Genomic DNA, 21,702 nt, shown 5'->3' with positions numbered 1-21,702 from the left:
TTATGAAAATAGCTTGTCTGAGAAGTCCTTTTCTTTAGAAATTATGACTATTTCAGTTCGCAATTTGAGATCCTATAATCTCTAAGCAAGCCTTTACGTTAGTTCTTTAATCAGAAAATGTCTCTGCTGCACAAAGTTTTGTTATTAATATGCAAATGAATGCTGTAATGCAGATGACACTTTTCCCCAAACCACATTCAATTAACATACCAATAACTTTAGGTTCTCCTAGTGTAATCAGAATTAGTGTTTTACATGACAGATTTTTTAACACTTCTTAGGTTGTGAGAAGAAAGAATCTGAAGCCATCGTTTATTAACATGATGCAAATGCAAAACATATAGATTGAGAGAATGGAAGAAAATGGCCAAAGATGACGTAAATATAACAATGTTATAAATGCTCTTATTCAGGTTTCTTAATTGATTGCTGAACCAGGGAACCATATAACTACCTTAAAGAAGGCACTTCATATTAAAATTAGCAATTGTAGCCATCTGTTATAATAGACTTATATAATCAAGTTCCTTTCTACCCTACACATGAAATGGAAACAGCAACAAAAATAAAGAAAATCACAACAGATTATATGGTAAACTGCTGCAATTCTGTGTCCCCTAAAACAAGTTTATATGGTTGAAGCATTTTAAGAGATTAAAGTTCAAAATTAAAAATTAGCCTGAAAACATTGTCTTCAGACTCTCTATAAGTGGAACAGAAGTTCTTCAGCTTCTAAGCATGTTACTGATCAATGTTTGTGACTAAAGAATTGTCTACCTGCCATGAGGCAGGTTTAAATGAACATGGAATGAAACACTGAAGTCTCTTGTTGTATTTTCTCTGTGTTGGGAAATAATTTTGTGAAATTTATTCAGCAACAACTTACTTGTCACTTATTTTATTATAGTCAGTAATATAGATTCTGGGGCAGTAGTGTGAAAAAAATGTCTTTTAGTACTCAAACGTACCTCTTTTTTATTGTGATATCTTTTTTATTTAACTTTCATTTTTATTTTTACTTATTTATTTTTTATATCTTTATTAGAGTATGACTGTTTTATGATGTTGTGTTAGATTCTACTGTACAACAAAGTGAATGAGCTATATGTATACGTATGTCCCCATATAACCTCTCTCGAGCCTCCCTCCCACCCTCCCTATCCCACCCCTCTAGGTCATCACAAAGCATCGAGCTGATCTCCCTGTGCTACACAGCAGCTTCCCACTAGCTATCTATTTTACATTTGGTAGTGTATATATGTCAGTGCTACTCTCTCACTTCGTCTCAGCTTTCCTTTCCCCCACTGTGTCCTCAAGTCCATTCTCTACATCTCTGTCCTTATTGCTGCCCTGCCACTAGGTTCATCAGTACCATTTTTTTAGATTCCGTATATTGCATTAACATACAGTATTTGCTTTTCTATTTCTGACACACTTCGGTCTGTATGGCAGACTCTAGATTCATCCACCTCATGGCAAATAACTCAATTTCATTCCTTTTTATGGCTGAGTAATATTCCATTGTATACATCTGCCACACCTTCTTTATCCATTCATCTGTTGATGGACACTTAGGCTCCTTCCATGTCCTGGCTACTGTAAATACTGCTGCAGTGAACATTCTGGTACATGACTCTTTTTGAATTATGGTTTTCTCAGGGTATATGCCCAGTAGTGGGATTGCTGGGTCATATGATAGTTCTATTTTTAGCTTTTTAAGGAACCTCCATACTGTTCTCCATAGTGGCTGTATCAATTTACATTCCCACCAACAGTGCAGGAAGGTTCCCTTTGCTCCACACCCTATCCAGCATTTATTATTTGTAGATTTTTTGATTAAGGGCTTTCTGACTGGTGTGAGGTGATACCTCATTGTGGTTTTGACTTGCATTTCTCTAGTGATTAGTGACGTTGAGCAACCTTTCATGTATTTGTTGGCAATCTGTATATCTTCTTTGGAGAAATGTCTGTTTAAGTCTTCTGCCCATTTTTAATTGGGTTGTTTGTTTTTATGATATTGAGCTGCATGAGCTGTTTTTATATTTTGGAGATTAATCCTTTGTCAGTTGATTCATTTGCAAATACTTTCGCCCATTCTGAGGGTTGTCTTTTCATCTTGTTCATAGTTTCCTTTGCTGTGCAAAAGCTTTTAAGTTTCATTAGGTCCTATTTGTTTATATTTTATTTTATTTCCATTTCTCTAGGAGGTGGGTCAAAAAGGATCTTGCTGTGATATATGTCATAAAGTGTTCTGGCTGTGTTTTCCTCTAAGAGTTTTACAGTGTATGGTCTTACATTTAGGTCTTTAATCCATTTTGAGTTTATTTTTGTGTATGGTGTTAGGAAGTGTTCTAATTTCATTTTTTACATGTAGCTGTCCAGTTTTCCCAGCACCACATATTGAAGAAGCTGTCTTTTCTCCGTTGTATATTCTTGCCTCCTTTGTCAAACATAAGGTGACGCTATGTGTAGGGATTTATCTCTCGATTTTCTATCCTGTTCCATTGATCTATATTTCTGTTTTTGTGCCAGTACCATACTCTCTTGATTACTGTAGCTTTGTAATATAGTCTGAAGTCAGGGAGCTTGATTCCTCCAGCTCCTTTTTTCTTTCTCATTGTTGCTTTGGCTATTCAGGGTCTTTTCTGTTTCCATACAAATTGTGAAATTTTTTGTTCTAGCTCTGTGAAAAATGCCATTGGTTGTTTGATAGGGATTGCATTGAATCTGTAGATTGCTTTGGGTAGTATAGTCATTTTCACAATGTTGATTCTTCCAATCCAAGAACATGGGATATCTTTCCATCTCTTTGTATCATGTTTGATTTCTTTCATCTGTGTCTTACAGTTTTCTTCATTCAGGTCTTTTGACTCCTTAAGTAGGTTTATTCCTAGGTATTTTATTCTTTTTGTTGCAGTGGAAAATGGGAGTGTTTCCTTAATTTCTCTTTCTGGGTTTTCATCATCCTTGTATAGGAATGCAAGAGATTTCTGTGCATTAACTTTGTATCCTGCAACTTTACCAAATTCATTGATTAGCTATAGTACTTTTCTCTTGGCATCTTTAGGATTTTCTATGCATAGTACCATGTCTTCTGCAAACAGCAACAGTTTTACTTCTTCTTTTCCAATTTGGATTCATTTTATTTCTTTTTCTTCTCTGATTGCTGTGGCTAAAACTTCCAAAACTATGTTGAATAATATCTTAGAGGAAATGATTTCAGTTTTTCACCATTGAGAATGATGCAGGCCATGGGTTTGTCATATATGGCTTTTATTATGTTGAGATAGATTCCCTCTCTGTGCACTTTCTGTAGAGTTTTTTTATCATAAATCAGTGTTGAGGGCTTCCCTGGTGGCGCAGTGATTGAGAGTCCGCCTGCCAATGCAGGGGACACGGGTTCGTGCCCCGGTCCGGGAAGATCCCACATGCCGCGGAGCGGCTGGGCCTGTGAGCCATGGCCGCTGAGCCTGCGCGTCCGGAGCCTGTGCTCCGCAACGGGAGAGGCCACAACGGTGAGAGGCCCGCGTACCGAAAAAAAAAAAAAAAAATTCCACTCATTAACTGAAAAATCAATCAAGATGAAGCATGAACATATAATTCATTCATTTTTGTTTAACATGACTCCTTGCTAGAAATTTGTAGATCTGAGAATTAAAGTGAAACCATTATGTGGGAGGAAGGAATATAAATGGAAACGAATAAGAAAGTATAGACAGCAATGACAGTCTAAGGCATGGTACTAATGATTCCAATTTCGGTATGTGGGCCTCTCACTGTCCTGGCCTCTCCCGTTGCGGAGCACAGGCTCCAGACGCACAGGCTCAACGGCCATGGCTCACAGGCCCAGCCGCTCCGCGGCATGTGGGATCTTCCCGGACCGGGGCACGAACCCGTGTCCCCTGCTTCGGCAGGCGGACTCTCAACCCCTGCGCCACCAGGGAAGCCCATGATTCCAATTTTAATTTTTATTTCTTTAGAGATAGTCTTCATCATACATCTAAATAGCTTCAAGCTAAAGCCACAAAGATTATTTAAGTATCATAAAGTATCCGATATAGTATTTAAAATCATGTGATTATATTCTGATCTACTGATTTAGCCCTGGGGTACCCAGTCTGTCACTCCATTAGTGATTACTGGTATTGTTAATTAGCAATTCTCCCTTGAATTGATCCTTAGAGATTACAAGAATCAGCAATGCAGCCCAAGTTATTTCTGCTAACTTATTCTATAGGTGTTACTTCTTTTATTTTATACAAAGTTTTCCATAGCCACATGCCTTGGAAAAGACTAATTAAAATCATTGAAGGAAATATGATCAGCCAGACGAGGTAGAAAATAAATCTAGGGAAAAATCATTTAATACATGCTGCATTTTTGTAATCAAATGCTTTTCTTAGATGCTGCAAATATATTTCACTAGAAATTATTAAGCAGAGGTAGTGTGATTTTCTCCATTTTACTTTCATGTATAATATGTTTAAATGTTCAATAAATAAAATAAAAATCACATATATTAAGTAGGAAAAAACTAACAAGGCTTTATTATAGATAGTAGGATGTACATAAAGAAGTAAGATGTATATTTAGTAGGCTGAGTAGCTTGCTCTAAATCAAGGTGATTACCAGAATTATTTCCAGGCAACAGAGATCCACAGGAGGGAAGAGTGTGGCCAGGTTAGGCCTTGATATCTGTCTAATAAGCCTAAGATCAAAAAACATATATTCCATTTATAAAGACAACGTGACTACTACTTCCAAATAGTGAATCATAGCTCAGCAAGCTTCCTCAAAATGTATCTATGGAAAGCATAATCCCAAAACTAAAAATCTGGAAATCAAAATAGGTGATTCTCTTTAATAATTATATCCACACTTAATTTTAGTCAGCGTTTATGTCTTGTATAGTTTCTGGAACCTGAAATTACATTTTTCCTCACTGTAGAAGGGAGATGGAAATTAATGATTTTTAAAGTGATTACCCTTATTTAACTAAACTATGCTACTAAAGGTATAATTTTCAATCACACACACACACATACAATTACATATTCAGAATCCTGGAGCTTTTGTACCAGTTATTATTGGAGAGAAGCCTCGAAAGTATCATCATGATGCAACTATTTTTCATTTTATATAATTTTCTTTTAAATTATATTCAGTTTCTAAAATCTGTTTTGTTGGGTTTTTTTAAAGCAACAATTTTCAAAGTGCTCTCTTCTTCCGTTATGGATTTAGTTCTTCATTTTTATCTTTGAATATTTCAAACATTTATTTTAAAGTTTCTTTCAGATTGCTTTGTTAGCACCAGCTTATCACTTGTGAATGCTCCAGTGACTTATTCTCAAGACAGTAATACCACCTTGTGATCTGGAATTTTTGCCAGTTCATCCTCAGAAGAACAGCCTCTTAAGCATTTCTACATACATTAGCCCTGGAAGGCCAAGGTGATCTTATGATGTTATTTTGCAGTTACTAAAGGCCGTACAGAGCATAAGTATATATTTTTAGGTATATAAAAGGGAGAATATTTCTAAATTGAATGTAAGAAACAGAAACACTGAAGTTATGGAGACTCACCTGGAGGCATGTGGCTAGTCTGTAGAATTTCTGAAATGAGTTTGTGATTAAATTTCCTACATTCAACAGGAGCATTTCTTTGCATGTGTGGGGATCAGGTAGGAGTTCACAGTAGGACTAACTTTAATGATCTTAGTGGTTTGGCCAAATATCTGAAATATTTTTCAAGGCACTACATCTTCTCAATTTCTACATTCTTGGAAGTGTATGTATGTGTTCTGAAAGATGCAGTTACAGTTTTTTTCTCAATATACTAAAAGGATAACAGGGAAATATCCTCCCTCAAGTCACATGAAGAAACAGAGAACAATTTGAATTAAGATATTACTGAATATCACAATACTTAAAATAATGGCCTATGGAGTCAGAGACTTGGGTTTGTCACCGGTAAGCTATGTGATGGGCAAGTTACTAAATTTATCAGTAGAATTATATGTAAAATGAGAGCAATTATAACTTCCTTATTAGGCTATTACATAATTTCTTTGTATTACTCTGGGTTCTCCAGAGAAACAGAACCAATAGGACCTCTCTCATATAGATATATGGATATAGATATAGATAGATATAGATATATTGCTATCTATCTAGAATCTATCTATCTGTCTATCTATCGAAGAGATAATACTTATTTTGAGGAATTCACTCACACAGTTCTAAAGGCTGGCCATTCAAAATATGTAGGGCTGGCTGGCAGGCTGGAGACTGTGGTAAGAGTTGATGTGGCAGTCTTGACTCTGAATTTTGCAGGCAGGATTTCTGTGTTATAGTCATAAAGACAATCCCTCTAAGGGTGCTGAGGGAGAATCTGTTCAGTTCCTCTCCCCTAGATTCTGCTGGTTTTCTGGCAATTTTTAGTATTCCTTGGCTTGTACTTCTCTGCTTTGGTCTTCACATGGCATTCTCTCTGTATCCTATTTTATTTTTATAAGAACACATTTGTATTGGAATTAGGGCCCATCTTAATGACCCTTTCTAAACTAATTACATCTGCAACAGCCCTATTTCCAAATAAGGTCACTTTCTCAGGTTCTAGCAGTTAGGGCTATAAGATATGAATTTGGGGTGTCCACAATTTAACTCATAGTATCCCTGTAACAGAAACCACTCAGTAAATGATAGGTACTGTTTTTGAACATGATCAAATATTTAAGGAAGACTGAAGTTAGAGTTCTTTAAGAAAATAATATATAGATTAAGAACTTGAGCCAATTCAAGGAAAGAATGCTTATTGGCCTCTTATTTCAAGATGTCAGTAAATAAAATGATAAGATATGGTTCTTGCTAAAGGAGTACAGATTTAAAAATAAGAAGTTGTATTGGCTCTAGAAAAAGCTACTGATAAATTGGAAAAAACAGAAATTACAGGAGAAGAAAATATATAGATTTTGAGAATATTTTAGCTCTTCCTCAATCTATGAGTTCACAGATTTATAGTTTCCTTCAAGAGGATAATATAATTTTGAAAGTCTTCAGAAGCATATCCTAAAGAATATTGCTTGAAAAGCTCACGAAGAAAAGGTGTAAATTTCCCCGTGCAGAGAAAAAGCACCAAAGGGAAGGAAATGGGAGTAAATGTAAGTGTGTAGGATGACTGTACTCCTTGTAAAAGAATTCTAGTGTTATGTTACTAACAGATTATGCTGATTTCTTGCAGGAATTCCACTTTTTCCCCACATCAAAGGGAAAAAAAATGCTGCATGATCAAATCCACTCTCACAACATTCTGTTCAAAACTGTATTCTTTCTTTTTGACTTTCATGTTTGGAAATACTACCCAATCCCAAGGTCCAAGAGCTCAGAAGTGGTTTTATTTTCTCTTCTTATGTGTGTCTGAAGGTCAATAATACCTAATATGTGGGATGCCTTCTCCATCTCAGTAACATCTGTTGAAATTCCATCTTTCAAGGCCAACTGTCAGAAATGCTGTTGGGTTACCACTGTCCAACCACTAGATTTCCTATTAGATCCCGATTCATACTGAATGTTGGTTTTCACTGTCTTGCAATTTTCTGATATTATTTATAATCTAATGTATTTTTACTTTGAACCCTTGTCGTCTGAGGTAATCTGAAAGACTCGTTTCAAAGAAGCTAACATAATGATTTTGTAAACTAGGTGAATAGCACAAATCCTAAAAGATTGTAGACACTCATGTTAGATGTCTAGGGAATAGATATAGGTAATAGAAAGAATCCTTCTAAATACATTCCTCTAGATATACCTAAAAAAATAAAAATAATAAAAGACATTGTGGTGGAATTTCCAAGAGGATAAGGATTGTACCATAGTCATGGGTGATTTCCAGGAAAAAGATCTAATAAAATTAAAAGTTTACTAATGGAGAAGTCTTTCTTCCAGTATGACTTATATTCACACATGTGAACCCAATACAATACAGTGTGTCAATTATTTGTCTATATGTAATTATATTTCTAATGTTTGGATTTTGCCTTTATAAACTGTTGATTTAGGGTAGTATTAATTCTAAAATAATTTGATCTTCAACAATTTATTTAGAATAAAGATGCATTTTGCAACACAATTTTATAAATCTGAAAAAAATAAACAGATATCGAAAAGAAATGACAGCTGGAAATGAAATCAATAATAAGGATTGGAAATATTTAAAGTAAAATAGAACTTTTTAAATAGAGTAGTTATATCGCATTTTTAAGGAGCTTTTGATGCTGTCACTGAATTTATACTTTCAGAGGAGGTGTTAATTTTTGATGAACTGAAAATAATCCTTATATTCATAAGGATTACATCTTCATTGTAAGATGGTAAGAAATATAATGCCCACTAGTATATTTCTGAGAATCAGGAAGAGTGGATATTATTGGAACGTATGCAGTGTAGATACACAGGTGTGAATCTTTTGAATGCTTTTATGTGTTTATGAGATACTTTATTAACATTTTATTCTTTAAGCTAGATTGATATAAACTGTATAGCAGTTATTATTACTTCTTTTTTTCTATAAAGCATTTTTTTAAAAAATTTGAGGTCAGTGACCTTACAGCCAGACACCACCACCAGTAGCACTAAGGCCACACATTTTGTAAGGCAATTCCTTCTAAGGCATAGCAGGGGTCTACTTAGGCTCAAGTTTGTACACCCTCAGAAACCCACAATTACTGACAACACAGAGGGGTATTAGATATTACGATCAAATAATTCCAAACTGCCAAATCCAGTCATTCATGGAACCCTTGCTTACTTGAATTTTCCCTGACAGTAAAGCTGAGGAGCACTTCCTTCTGGAGTTTCTACCCTTCTGACTGCAGAATAGCTCTCAGTCTACATTCTCATTTTCTTTGACAGCATTCAAACCTCTTCACTTATTATTTTCCTATATCTCTTGCATATCTATATGAAAATCATCCTTTAATCTAGATTTTTCAAAATTTTTGTATATACTTGCATATAGTATTTAAGTTTAAAAATTACTACTGGACTTCCCTAGTGGCACAGTGGTTGAGAGTCCACCTGCTGATGCAGGGGACACGGGTTCGTGCCCCAGTGTGGGAAGATCCCATATGCCACGGAGCCGGCGCGTCCAGAGCCTGTGCTCCGCAGCGGGAGAGGCCACAACAGTGAAAGGCCTGCGTACCACAAAAAAAAAAAAAAAAAAAAAATTACTACTATTTCTTTAGTGAGACTCACTTCTCATTCCTAATATTTATTTGTGACTCTCCTCTTTGTGAATTGCCAATTGTTTGACTATTTTATGAGATTTCAATGAACCAGATTGTGTTTTTGTTGATCAAATCTATACTTTTCCTTTTACATTATTTGTTGCTGCGGCTGTATTCTAGAATACTGATTTTGATTTCTATTCTGATTAAGGTGTCCCTTATTTATTTATTTATTTTTTTTAAACATCTTTATTGGAGTATAATTGCTTTACAATGGTATGTTAGTTTCAGCTTCACAACAAAATGAATCAGTTATATATATACATATATTCCCATATCTCTTCCCGCTTGCGTCTCCCTCCCTCCCACCCTCCCTATCCCACCCCTCCAGGCGGTCACAAAGCACGGAGCTGATCTCCCTGTGCTATGCGGCTGCTTCCCACTAGCTATCTACCTTACGTTTGGTAGTGTATATATGTCCATGCCTCTCTCTCGCTTTGTCACCGTTTACCCTTCCCCCTCCCCATAGCCTCAAGTCCATTCTCTAGTAAGTCTGTGTCTTTATTCCTGTTTCACCCCTAGGTTTTTCATGACCTTTTTTTTTTTTAAATTCCATATATATGTGTTAGCATACGGTATTTGTCTCTCTCTTTCTGACTTACTTCACTCTGTATGACAGACTCTAGGTCTATCCACCTGATTACAAATAGCTCAATTTCATCTCTTTTTATGGCTGAGTAATATTCCATTGTATATATGTGCCACATCTTCTTTATCCATTCATCCGATGATGGACACTTAGGTTGTTTCCATCTCTGGGCTATTGTAAATAGAGCTGCAATGAACATTTTGGTACATGACTCTTTTTGAATTATGGTTTTCTCAGGGTATATGCCCAGTAGTGGGATTGCTGGGTCATATGGTAGTTCTATTTGTAGCTTTTTAAGGAACCTCCATACTGTTCTCCACAGTGGCTGTATCAATTTACATTCCCACCAACAGTGTAAGAGGGTTCCCTTTTCTCCACACCCTCTCCAGCATTTATTGTTTCTAGATTTTTTGATGATGGCCATTCTGACTGGTGTGAGATGATATCTCATTGTAGTTTTGATTTGCATTTCTCTAATGATTAGTGATGTTGAGCATTCTTTCATGTGTTTGTTGGCACTCTGTATATCTTCTTTGGAGAAATGTCTATTTAGGTCTTCTGCCCATTTTTGGATTGGGTTGTTTGTTTTTCTGTTATTAAGCTGCATGAGCTGCTTATAAATTTTGGAGATTAATCCTTTGTCAGTTACTTCATTTGCAAATATTTTCTCCCATTCTGAGGGTTGTCTTTTGGTCTTCTTTATGGTTTCCTTTGCTGCACAAAAGCTTTTAAGTTTCATTAGGTCCCATTTGTTTACTTTTGTTTTTATTTCCATTTCTCTAGGAGGTGGGTCAAAAAGGACATTGCTGTGATTTATGTCATAGAGTGTTCTGCCTATGTTTTCCTCTAAGAGTTTGATAGTTTCTGGCCTTACATTTAGGTCTTTAATCCATTTTGAGCTTATTTTTGTGTATGGTGTTAGGGAGTGATCTGATCTCATACTTTTACATGTAGCTGTCCAGTTTTCCCAGTACCACTTATTGAATAGGCTGTCCTTTCTCCACTGTACATTTCTGCCTCCTTTGTCAAAGATAAGGTGACCATATGTGCGTGGGTTTATCTCTGGGCTTTCTATCCTGTTCCATTGATCTATCTTTCTGTTTTTGTGCCAGTACCATACCGTCTTGATAACTGTAGCTTTGTAGTATAATCTGAAGTCAGGGAGCCTGATTCCTCCAGTTCCTTCTTTCGTTCTCAAGATTGCTTTGGCTATTCGGGGTCTTTTGTGTTTCCATACAAATTGCAAAATTTTTTGTTCTAGTTCTGTGAAAAATGCCAGTGGTAGTTTGATAGGGATTGCATTGAATCTATAGATTGCTTTGGGTAGTAGAGTCATTTTCACAATGTTGATTCTTCCAATCCAAGAACATGGTATATCTCTCCATCTATTTGTATCTTCTTTAATTTCTTTCATCAGTGTCTTATAATTTTCTGCATACAGATCTTTTGTCTCCTTAGGTAGGTTTATTCCTAGATATTTTATTCTTTTTGTTGCAATGGTAAATGGGAGTGTTTTCTTGATTTCACTTTCAGATTTTTCATCATTAGTATATAGGAATGCCAGAGATTTCTGTGCATTAATTTTGTATCCTGCCACTTTACCAAATTCATTGATTAGCTCTAGTAGTTTTCTGGTGGCATCTTTAGGGTTCTGTATGTATAGGATCATGTCATCTGCAAACAGTGACAGCTTTATTTCTTCTTTTCCGATTTGGATTCCTTTTATTTCCTTTTCTTCTCTGATTGCTGTGGCTAAAACTTCCAAAACTATGTTGAATAAGAGTGGTGAGAGTGGGCAACCTTGTCTTGTTCCTGATCTTAGTGGAAATGCTTTCAGTTTTTCACCATTGAGGATGATGTTTGCTGTGGGCTTGTTATATATGGCCTTTATTATGTTGAGGAAAGTTCCCTCTATGCCTACTTTCTCGAGGGTTTTTATCATAAATGGGTGTTGAATTTTGTCAAAAGCTTTCTCTGCATCTATTGAGATGATCATATGGTTTTTCTCCTTCAATTTGTTAATATGGTTTATCACATTGATAGATTTGCGTATATTGAAGAATCCTTGCATTCCTGGAATAAACCCCACTTGATCATGGTGTATGATCCTTTTAATGTGCTGTTGGATTCTGTTTGCTAGTATTTTGTTGAGGATTTTTGCATCTATGTTCATCAGTGATATTGGCCTGTAGTTTTCTTTCTTTGTGACATCCTTGTCTGGTTTTGGTATCAAGGTGATGGTGGCCTCGTAGAAGGAGTTTGGGAGTGTTCCTCCCTCTGCTATATTTTGGAAGAGTTTGAGAAGGATAGGTGTTAGGTCTTCTCTAAATGTTTGATAGAATTCGCCTGTGAAGCCATCTGGTCCTGGGCTTTTCTTTGTTGGAAGATTTTTAATCACAGTTTCAATTTCAGTGCTTGTGATTGGTCTGTTCATATTTTCTATTTCTTCCTGATTCAGTCTTGGCAGGTTGTGCATTTCTAAGAATTTGTCCATTTCTTCCAGATTGTCCATTTTATTGGCATAGAGTTGCTTGTAGTAATCTCTCATGATCTCTTTTATTTCTGCAGTGTCAGTTGTTACCTCTCCTTTTTCATTTCTAACTCTATTGATTTGAGTCTTCTCCCTTTTTTTCTTGATCAGTCTGGCTAGTGGTTTATCTATTTTGTTTATCTTCTCAAAGAACCAGGTTTTAGTTTTATTGATCTTTGCTATTGTTTCCTTCATTTCTTTTTCATTTATTTCTGATCTGATTTTTATGATTTCTTTCCTTCTGCTATCTTTGGGGTTTTTTTGTTCTTCTTTCTCTAATTGCTTGAGGTGCAAGGTTAGGTTGTTTATTCGAGATGTTTCCTGCTTCTTAAGGTGGGCTTGTATTGCTATAAACTTCCCCCTTAGAACTGCTTTTGCTGCATCCCACAGGTTTTGGGTCGTTGTGTCTCCATTGTCATTTGTTTCTAGGTATTTTTTGATTTCCTCTTTGATTTCTTCAGTGATCACTTCATTATTAAGTAGTGTATTGTTTAGCCTCCATGTGTTTGTATTTTTTACAGATCTTTTCCTGTAATTGATATCTAGTCTCATGGCGTTGTGGTCAGAAAAGATACTTGATACAATTTCAATTTTCTTAAATTTACCAAGGCTTGATTTGTGACCCAAGATATGATCTATCCTGGAGAATGTTCCATGAGCACTTGAGAAAAATGTGTATCTGTTGTTTTTGGATGGAATGTCTTATAAATATCAATTAACTCCATCTCGTTTAATGTATCATTTAAAGCTTGTGTTTCCTTATTTATTTTCATTTTGGATGATCTGTCCATTGGTGAAAGTGGGGTGTTAAAGTCCCCTACTATGAATGTGTTACTGTCAATTTCCCCTTTTATGGTTGTCAGTATTTGCCTTATGTATTGAGGTGCACCTATGTTGGGTGCGTAAATATTTACAATTGTTATATCTTCCTTTTGGATCGATCCCTTGATCATTATGTAGTGTCCTTCTTTGTCTCTTCTAATACTCTTTGTTTTAAAGTCTATTTTGTCTGATATGAGAATTGCTACTCCAGCTTTCTTTTGGTTTCCATTTGCATGAAATACCTTTTTCCATCCCCTTACTTTCAGTCTGTATGTGTCTCTAGGTCTGAAGTGGGTCTCTTGTAGACAGCAAATATATGGGTCTTGTTTTTGTATCCATTCAGCCAATCTGTGTCTTTTGGTGGGAGCATTTAGTCCATTTACATTTAAGGTAATTATCGATATGTGTGTTCCTATTCCCATTTTCTTAATTGTTTTGGGTTCGTTATTATAGGTCCTTTCCTTCTTTTGTGTTTCTTGCCTAGAGAAGTTCCTTTAGCAGTTGTTGTAGAGCTGGTTTGGTGGTGCTGAACTCTCTCAGCTTTTGCTTGTCTGTAAAGGTTTTAATTTCTCCATCAAATCTGAATGAGATCCTTGCTGGGTAGAGTAATCTTGGTTGCAGGTTTTTCTCCTTCAACACTTTCAATATATCCTGCCACTCCCTTCTGGCTTGCAGAGTTTCTGCTGAAAGATCAGCTGTTAACCCTATGGAGATTCCCTTGTGTGTTATTTGTTGTTTTTCCCTTGCTGCTTTTAATATGTTTTCTTTGTATTTAGTTTTTGACAGTTTGATTAATATGTGTCTTGGCGTATTTCTCCTTGGATTTATCCTGTATGGGACTCTCTGTGCTTCCTGGACTTGATTAACTATTTCCTTTCCCATATTAGGGAAGTTTTCAACTATAATCTCTTCAAATATTTTCTCAGTCCCTTTCTTTTTCTCTTCTTCTTCTGGAACCCCTATAATTCGAATGTTGGTGCGTTTAATGTTGTCCCAGAGGTCTCTGAGACTGTCCTCAGTTCTTTTCATTCTTTTTTCTTTATTCTGCTCTGCAGTAGTTATTTCCACTATTTTATCTTCCAGGTCACTTATCCGTTCTTCTGCCTCAGTTATTCTGCTATTGATCCCATCTAGAGTACTTTTAATTTCATTTATTGTGTTGTTCATCGTTGCTTGTTTCATCTTTAGTTCTTCTAGGTCCTTGTTTACTGATTCTTGCAATTTGTCCATTCTATTGTCCATTCTATCTCCAAGATTTCGGATCAACCTTACTATCATTATTCTGAATTCTTTTTCAGGTAGACTGCCTATTTCCTCTTCATTTGTTAGGTCTGGTGGGTTTTTATCTTGCTCCTTCATCTGCTGTGTGTTTTTCTGTCTTTTCATTTTGCTTATCTTACTGTGTTTGGGGTCTCCTTTTTTGCAGGCTGAAGGTTCGTAGTTCCTGTTGTTTTTTGTGTCTGTCCCCAGTGGCTAAGGTTGGTTCAGTGGGTTGTGTAGGCTTCCTGGTGGAGGGTACTAGTGCCTGTGTTCTGGTGGATGAGGCTGGATCTTGTCTTTCTGGTGGGCAGGTCCACGTCTGGTGGTGTGTTTTGGGGTGTCTGTAGACTTATTATGATTTTGGGCAGCCTCTCTGCTAATGGGTGGGGTTGTGTTCGTGTCTTGCTAGTTGTTTGGCATAGGATGTCCAGCACTGTAGCTTGCTGGTCGTTGAGTGAAGCTGGGTGCTGGCGTTGAGATGGAGATCTCTCGGAGATTTTTGCTGTTTGATATTATGTGCAGCTGGGAGGCCTCTTGTGGACCAGTGTCCTGAAGTTGGCTCTCCCACCTCAGAGGCACAGCACTGACTCCTGGCTGCAGCACCAAGAGCCTTTCATCCACAGGGCTCCTTAATTTGGGATGATTGGTTGTCTATTCAGGTATTCCACAGATGCAGGGTATATCAAGTTGATTGTGGAGCTTTAATCCGCTGCTTCTGAGGCTGCTGGGAGAGATTTCCCTTTCTCTTCTTTGTTCTCACAGTTCCCAGGGGCTCAGCTTTGGATTTGGCCCCGCCTGTGCGTGTAGGTCGCCGGAGGGCGTCTGTTCTTTGCTCAGACAGGACGGGGTTAAAGGAGCCGCTGATTCGGAGGCTCTGGCTCACCCAGGCCGGGGGGGTAGGGAGGGGCACGGAGTGCGGGGCGGGCCTGCAGCGGCAGAGGCCAGCTTGACGTTGCAGCCTGAGGCGCGCCGTGCGTTCTCCCGGGGGAGCCGTCCCTGGATCCCGGGACCCTGGCAGTGGCGGGCTGCACAGGCTCCCCGGAAGGTCGTGTGGCTAGTGACCTGTGTTCGCACAGAGGCCTCCTGGCGGCGGCAGCAGCGGCCTTAGCGTCCCATGTGTTCCATGTCCGTGTCTGGGCTCTGCACTCTTAGCCGCGGCTCGCGCCCGTCCCTGGAGCTCTCTCAAGCAGCGTTCTTAATCCCCTCTCCTCGTGCACCAGGAAACAAAGAGGGACGTAAAAGTCTCTTGCCTCTTCGGCAGGTCCAGACCCCTCCCCGGACTCTCTCCCGGCCAGCCGCGCGCACCAACGCCCTGCAGGCTGTGTTCACGCAGCCAACCCCAGTCCTCTCCCGGCGCTCCGACAAAAGCCGGAGCCTCAGCTCCCAGTCCCACCCACCCCAGCGGGCGAGCAGACAAGCCTCTCGGCTGGTGAGTGCCGGTCGGCCCGATCCTCTGCGCTGGAATCTGTCCGCTTTGCCCTCCGCACCCCTGTTGCTGTGCTCTCCTCCGCAGCTCCCAAGCTCCCCCACTCCGCCTCCCGAAGTCTCCACCTGCGAAGGGGCTTCCTAGTGTGTGGACACTTTTCCTCCTTCACAGCTCTCTCCCGCTGGTGCAGGACCCGTCCCTATCATTTTGTCTCTGTTTAGTTTTTTCTTTTGCCCTACCCAGGTACGTGGGGGGTTCCTTGCCTTTTGGGAGGTCTGAGGTCTTCTGCCAGCGTTCAGTAGGTGCTCCGTAGGAGTTGTTCCACGCGTAGATGTATTTCTGGTGTATCTGTGGAGAGGAAGGTGATCTCCGCGTCTTACTCTCCCGCCATCTTCCCGGAAGTCTCTTCTCCCTTACTTATTTCTGGGTTGTTTTGTTCTTCTCTTTTTTTCCTTTTTCACTTACTTTAATTCATTTATTTAATTTTTATTTTTATTTTACATTGGAGTATAGTTGATTAACAATGTTGTATTGGTTTTAGGTGTACAGCAGAGTGATTCAATTATACATATACTATCTATTCTTTTTCAAATTCTTTTCCCACTTAGGTTATTACAGAGTACTGAGCAGAGTTCGCTGTGCTATAACCTTTCTGGTTATCTATTTTAAATATAACAGTGTGTATATGTCAAAAATAAACTCAAACTTGCTTAAAGACCTAAAGGTAAGACCAGATGCTATAAAACTCTCAGAGGAAAATATAGGCACTCTGACATAAATTGCAGCAATATCTTTTTCCATCCGTCTCCTAGAATTATGGAAATAAAACCAAAAATAAACAGATGGGACGTAATTAAACTCAAAAGCTTTTGCACAGCAAAGGAAACCATAAACAAAATGAAAAGACAACACACAGAATGGGCGAAAATCTTTGCAAACGATTGCAACCAACAAGGGATTAATCTCCAACATTTACAAAGAGCTCAAGCAGCTCAATGTCAAAAAAAAAAAAAAAAAAAAAAAAACCAATCAAAAAATGGGCAGAAGACCTAAATAGACATTTCTCCAAGGAAGATATACAGATGGCCAAGAGGCATATGAAAAGATGCTCAACATTGCTAATTATTAGAGAATGCATATCAAAACTACAATGAGATACAACCTCATACCAGTCAGAATGGCTATCATCAAAAAATCCACAAACAATAAATGCTGGAGGGGGTGTGGAGAAAAGGAAACCCTTCTACACTGTTGGTGGGAATGTAAACTGGTACAGCCACTATGGAGATCAGTATGGAGGTTCCTTAAAAAACTAAAAATAGGACTTCCCTGGTGGCACAGTGGTTGAGAGTCTGCCTGCTGATGCAGGGGACACGGGTTCGTGCCCCAGTCTGGGAAGATCCCACATGCCGCGGAGCGGCTGGGCCCATGAGCCATGGCTGCTGAGCCTGCGCGTCCAGAGCCTTGCTCCGCAATGGGAGAGGCCACAACAGTGAGAGGCCTGCGTATCGAAAAAAAAAAAAAAAAACAACCTAAAAATAGAACTACCATATAACCCCACAATCCCGCTCCTGGGCATATACCTGGAGAAAAACATAATTCCAAAAGATAGTTGCACCCCAATGTTCATTGCAATGCTGTTTACAATAGCCAAGACATGGAAACAACCTAAATGTCCATCAACAGATGAATGGGTAAAGAAGATGTGGTACATATATACAATGGAATATTACTCGGCCATTAAAAAGAGTGAAACAATGCCATCTGCAGCAACATGGATGGACCTGGAGACTATCATACTAAGTGAAGTTAAGTCAGACAGAGAAAGACGAATATCATATGATATCACTTGTATGCAGAATCTGAAAAAATGATACAAAAGAACTTATTTACAAAACAGAAACACTCACAGACTTAGAGAACAAATTTATGGTTTTGGAGTGGAGGGAGGGTGGGGAGGATCAATTGGGAGTTTGGGACTGACATGTACACACTGCTATATTATTAGTTTTTGAACTTCATTTCTCCTTGTAGAATTTTTACACTGATTTTTTTGGCTTGTATTGTATACTAATGTGACATGTGATATATTTATTCATTTATACAACAAATGATCATTGAGGATAAAACATTAGATACTGCACTACACACTAGTATTTCAGTCCTCATAGAGCTTATATTCTAGTAGGGACAAGACAAACAATATAAAAGTAAACAATATATATATATTCTGTAAAATGGTGATAAATGGATAAAGAAATGGTGAGGAACATTCTAAAGGGGAGAAGGAGTGCTACTGATCATGAAAGTGCTAGAATGAGCCTGCAGATATGTAAGGGAAAGATGTTCCAGGAAAAGCAGATTTGGTGTATATAAGAAATGAAAAGAAGGCTTGTATAAAAAGAAAAATGGTTGAAGATGACATCAGAGAAGTGAGGATGGTGCCAGATATTATAGGACGTTTAGACTGTTGTATGGAACTTGGCTTTTATTTTAAGTGACATAGAAAACTATTTATCTGATTGTTTGATTAAAAGAGATATATAACCTTTTTGGTAACCAGTCATCAGTGCTGTGGGTACATGCCTAAAAGAATGAATATCGGTTAGGGGCTATTGCAATAATGCAGTCAAGAGCTAATTGCAGCTTGGATCTGTGATATAGTAGTAGTTGTGGTGGCAAATGATTGATTCTGGATATATTGAATATAGAAGCAACAAGTTTTGATAATGAATTAGATGTGGTGGTAAACTAGAGTGGAGTTAAAAATAACTCCATAGTATTTTTCCAGAACTAATGGAAGGATAGAATTTGCATTTATAGGTTAGGGAGGATGATAGAATTTTGCTGTTTCAAAACGTTAAGTTTGAGTAACCTGAGATTAAACCCAACAGGTCTGAATACTTACTTGATGGATAGTAGTCAAGGCAAAATGCTATTCTGAAATTGCCTGCACTTTCTTTTCCCATGGCTTTGAAGGTAGAAGCTAGCCTTTTTTTTTTTTTTTTAAGGCATCTTCTCCCTTCTTCTTTACATTAACCATACTATCAAGCCTTTTTATTCATACAAATATAAAGGAAGTTCTGAATATGGGATGGTGTCCAAAGACTGATGCTTCTGACTGAGATATTAAGCATTTTGTTTAATAATGAACTACATCTTCATTCAAGACACAGGGGCATCTCTGATAAGGTTATTAGCTATATATGTTTTTTCTTTTCTTTTCCTTCATTCTTTTTCATTTGTCCGGAGACAGGGCACCTTGTTGGAAGTTGAGTTCTTCTAATCTATGAATCTATAGAGACAGATTTTAAACAGGAGAATATTGTTCAGACTAAATCCAAGGAAAAGGGACCTCTAGGTGGGTTCTAGCCAGTGGACTAGAGGAAAAATGAGACCTGATTATCTGCTTTTTAGATTTCATTCTATGGATTGTAATTCCTTTATGTTGTCTTCAAACATCTGATAATTTTTTTTTAAACAAGATAGGTTTGTTTTAGGTGTAATTTGGGGAATTAAGAGAATATTTTGAAGCATAATAGAGTAGGAAGAGCTGCAGCAACTTGGATAACTACTTACAGAAACAAAAGAGTTAAGTGGAGACACTTCAGAAGGATAGTTTTGTGGGATGTAAAGACACCCATCCTGGGGAATTCTCAGGAATACTGGGGTGGTGGAGTTGACTCCCTTCAACATGAATGATGGTTTCTATGGCATATTATTTGGATATTAAAGTGAAGGCTTTGTCCACACACACCCCACTACTACCTTCCACAGACACCTATTACCAATTCAGATGATTAGAGATATTATGACAAGTATATTAATCATATAACTAGCTGTTAATAAACTTTCTTATTAAATCTAATAGTTCTCAGTTGATTCTCTAGGGCTTCTAGATATATAACTGTGACATTTGAAAATTTTTATACTTTCCTTTTTAAGAGTTTTATCTCTTATTTCTGTTTCATTTATTCATGCATTGGCCAGAAATATCCAGAATCATATTAATGAATAACAGCAATTGCAGACATCTTTGCTTTCCTCTTGGTTTTAATGAGTATGATTTTTTTGTGCATCATCATTAAGTTTCATGTTGGCTCTTGATTTAAAGTACATGTTTTACACAATTTTAAGGAAATTCACCTGCATTTATGTTTTTTTTATTTGTTAATATTAGTAAAGATTATTAAATGGCATTCAGGTTCTCTTGAGGTAATATTTTCTTATTGATATGATAAATGATTAATAATGATTCATTAATAAACTATCATTAAATTCCTAGATAAATCTTATTTTTTTGTGGTGGATTTTAATTGTTTTATATATTTTTAGCTTTGGTTTCATGTAACAGAAACTCACATGTAAGAGATTATTAAAAAGGGAGGAAATTTATTGACATGTAATGAAAATGTGCAACTGGGAAGAATAAAATAGACTGATAAGCCAGATTTCTTCATTTTTTCACTCTTGTGACAAAAGAGTAGGGAGTTCTGGTCTACAGCTTCAAAAAAGTACACATGACAATGTAAAAGATTTTTTTATAAAACAAAAACAGAGTACTGTTAACAGAGGTAGTGGTAAGGGATAAAAGGCAGGCAAATTTTTTTTTAAAATGTAGGACAAAATTACATGTATATTAAATATAATGCAGACTTTGGCTTGCTGATAGTTTATTTAGAATGTCCACATTTACATTGAGTGACATTAGTCACTGATATTTTTGGTTCTATCTTTTCAAACTTTGTATAAAGATTAATATAGCTAAATAGAGGGCTCTCTGTCTGTCTTTCCTTATTTTCTTCATTCCCTGAAACATGTTATAGGCTGATAATCATGTTTGAAAGTGTGAAAAAACTCACCTAAAGAATCCTCTGCGTCCATGGCCCGTTGTAGAAGTAATTTTCTTCAAGTATAGGTCCCTTTAGGTTGAATACAGAGTGTATTTTATTTACGTTTTCCAGAGGACTCATTGAATTTAATTTGCAAATGAATATAATGAGAAGTTTAGATTGATAAATTGAATTTATTCAAAATCAATTAGAAAGATAATAAATGCAAAATTTTTAAAATAATTATTTAAATAGAGTCAATATTTGTTCACAATTTTACTTTTTATCTGTTTCTTTTCTTTTAAAGCATATTTCCAGGTATTAGTCCATTTTACTTTATGTCTTTGTTCTATATATTGTCTGCTTTCTGGTTAATTATTTGTATTACGTATTTTTGCAGTTACATTTATTATTTACTTCTTGAGCTTAATGCTTAGATTGTGTCTTTTTTATTGGTGAATAATAAAGTACTGCAATTTTAAGATATGAGTTCATTTGTGAATTCATAGGTCATATGTTTTTACCCTTAAACCTACTTGCCTTCAACCTATTTTTTAAAAATATACTGCTGGCAGTTTTTAAACTTTAAACTTTTGTAAACTTCTTGCTCTATGTAACATTATTGTGAATAGCACAGAATTATTACTGGAACAGAGCCTAGAACATACTAGCATCATATACATATTATTATTTGACCAAATATATGATCTATGTTTTTGAAATATTCGGTAGATCCTAAAAATAAAATAAGTTTATTTCATTTGTTAGTGAAGTAATTTGTTATATATCTACTACTTAATTTTATTTTTATATTATCTAAGTGCATTTCTCTATTTATTTTGATTGCCTGACTTGTCATAGACTGAAAGATATTTGCTAAATATCTCCCAATTAATTTATATTTCTTTGAATTTTTCTTGTATGCTAAAATATTTTGTTTTATTTATGTTGCAGCTATA

This window comes from Orcinus orca, chromosome 11 (genome assembly GCF_937001465.1).
Source record: "Orcinus orca chromosome 11, mOrcOrc1.1, whole genome shotgun sequence".
Taxonomy (NCBI): Eukaryota; Metazoa; Chordata; class Mammalia; order Artiodactyla; family Delphinidae; genus Orcinus; species Orcinus orca.
The sequence above is the reverse complement of the archived record's forward strand: the minus strand, read 5'-3'. Positions refer to the sequence as shown.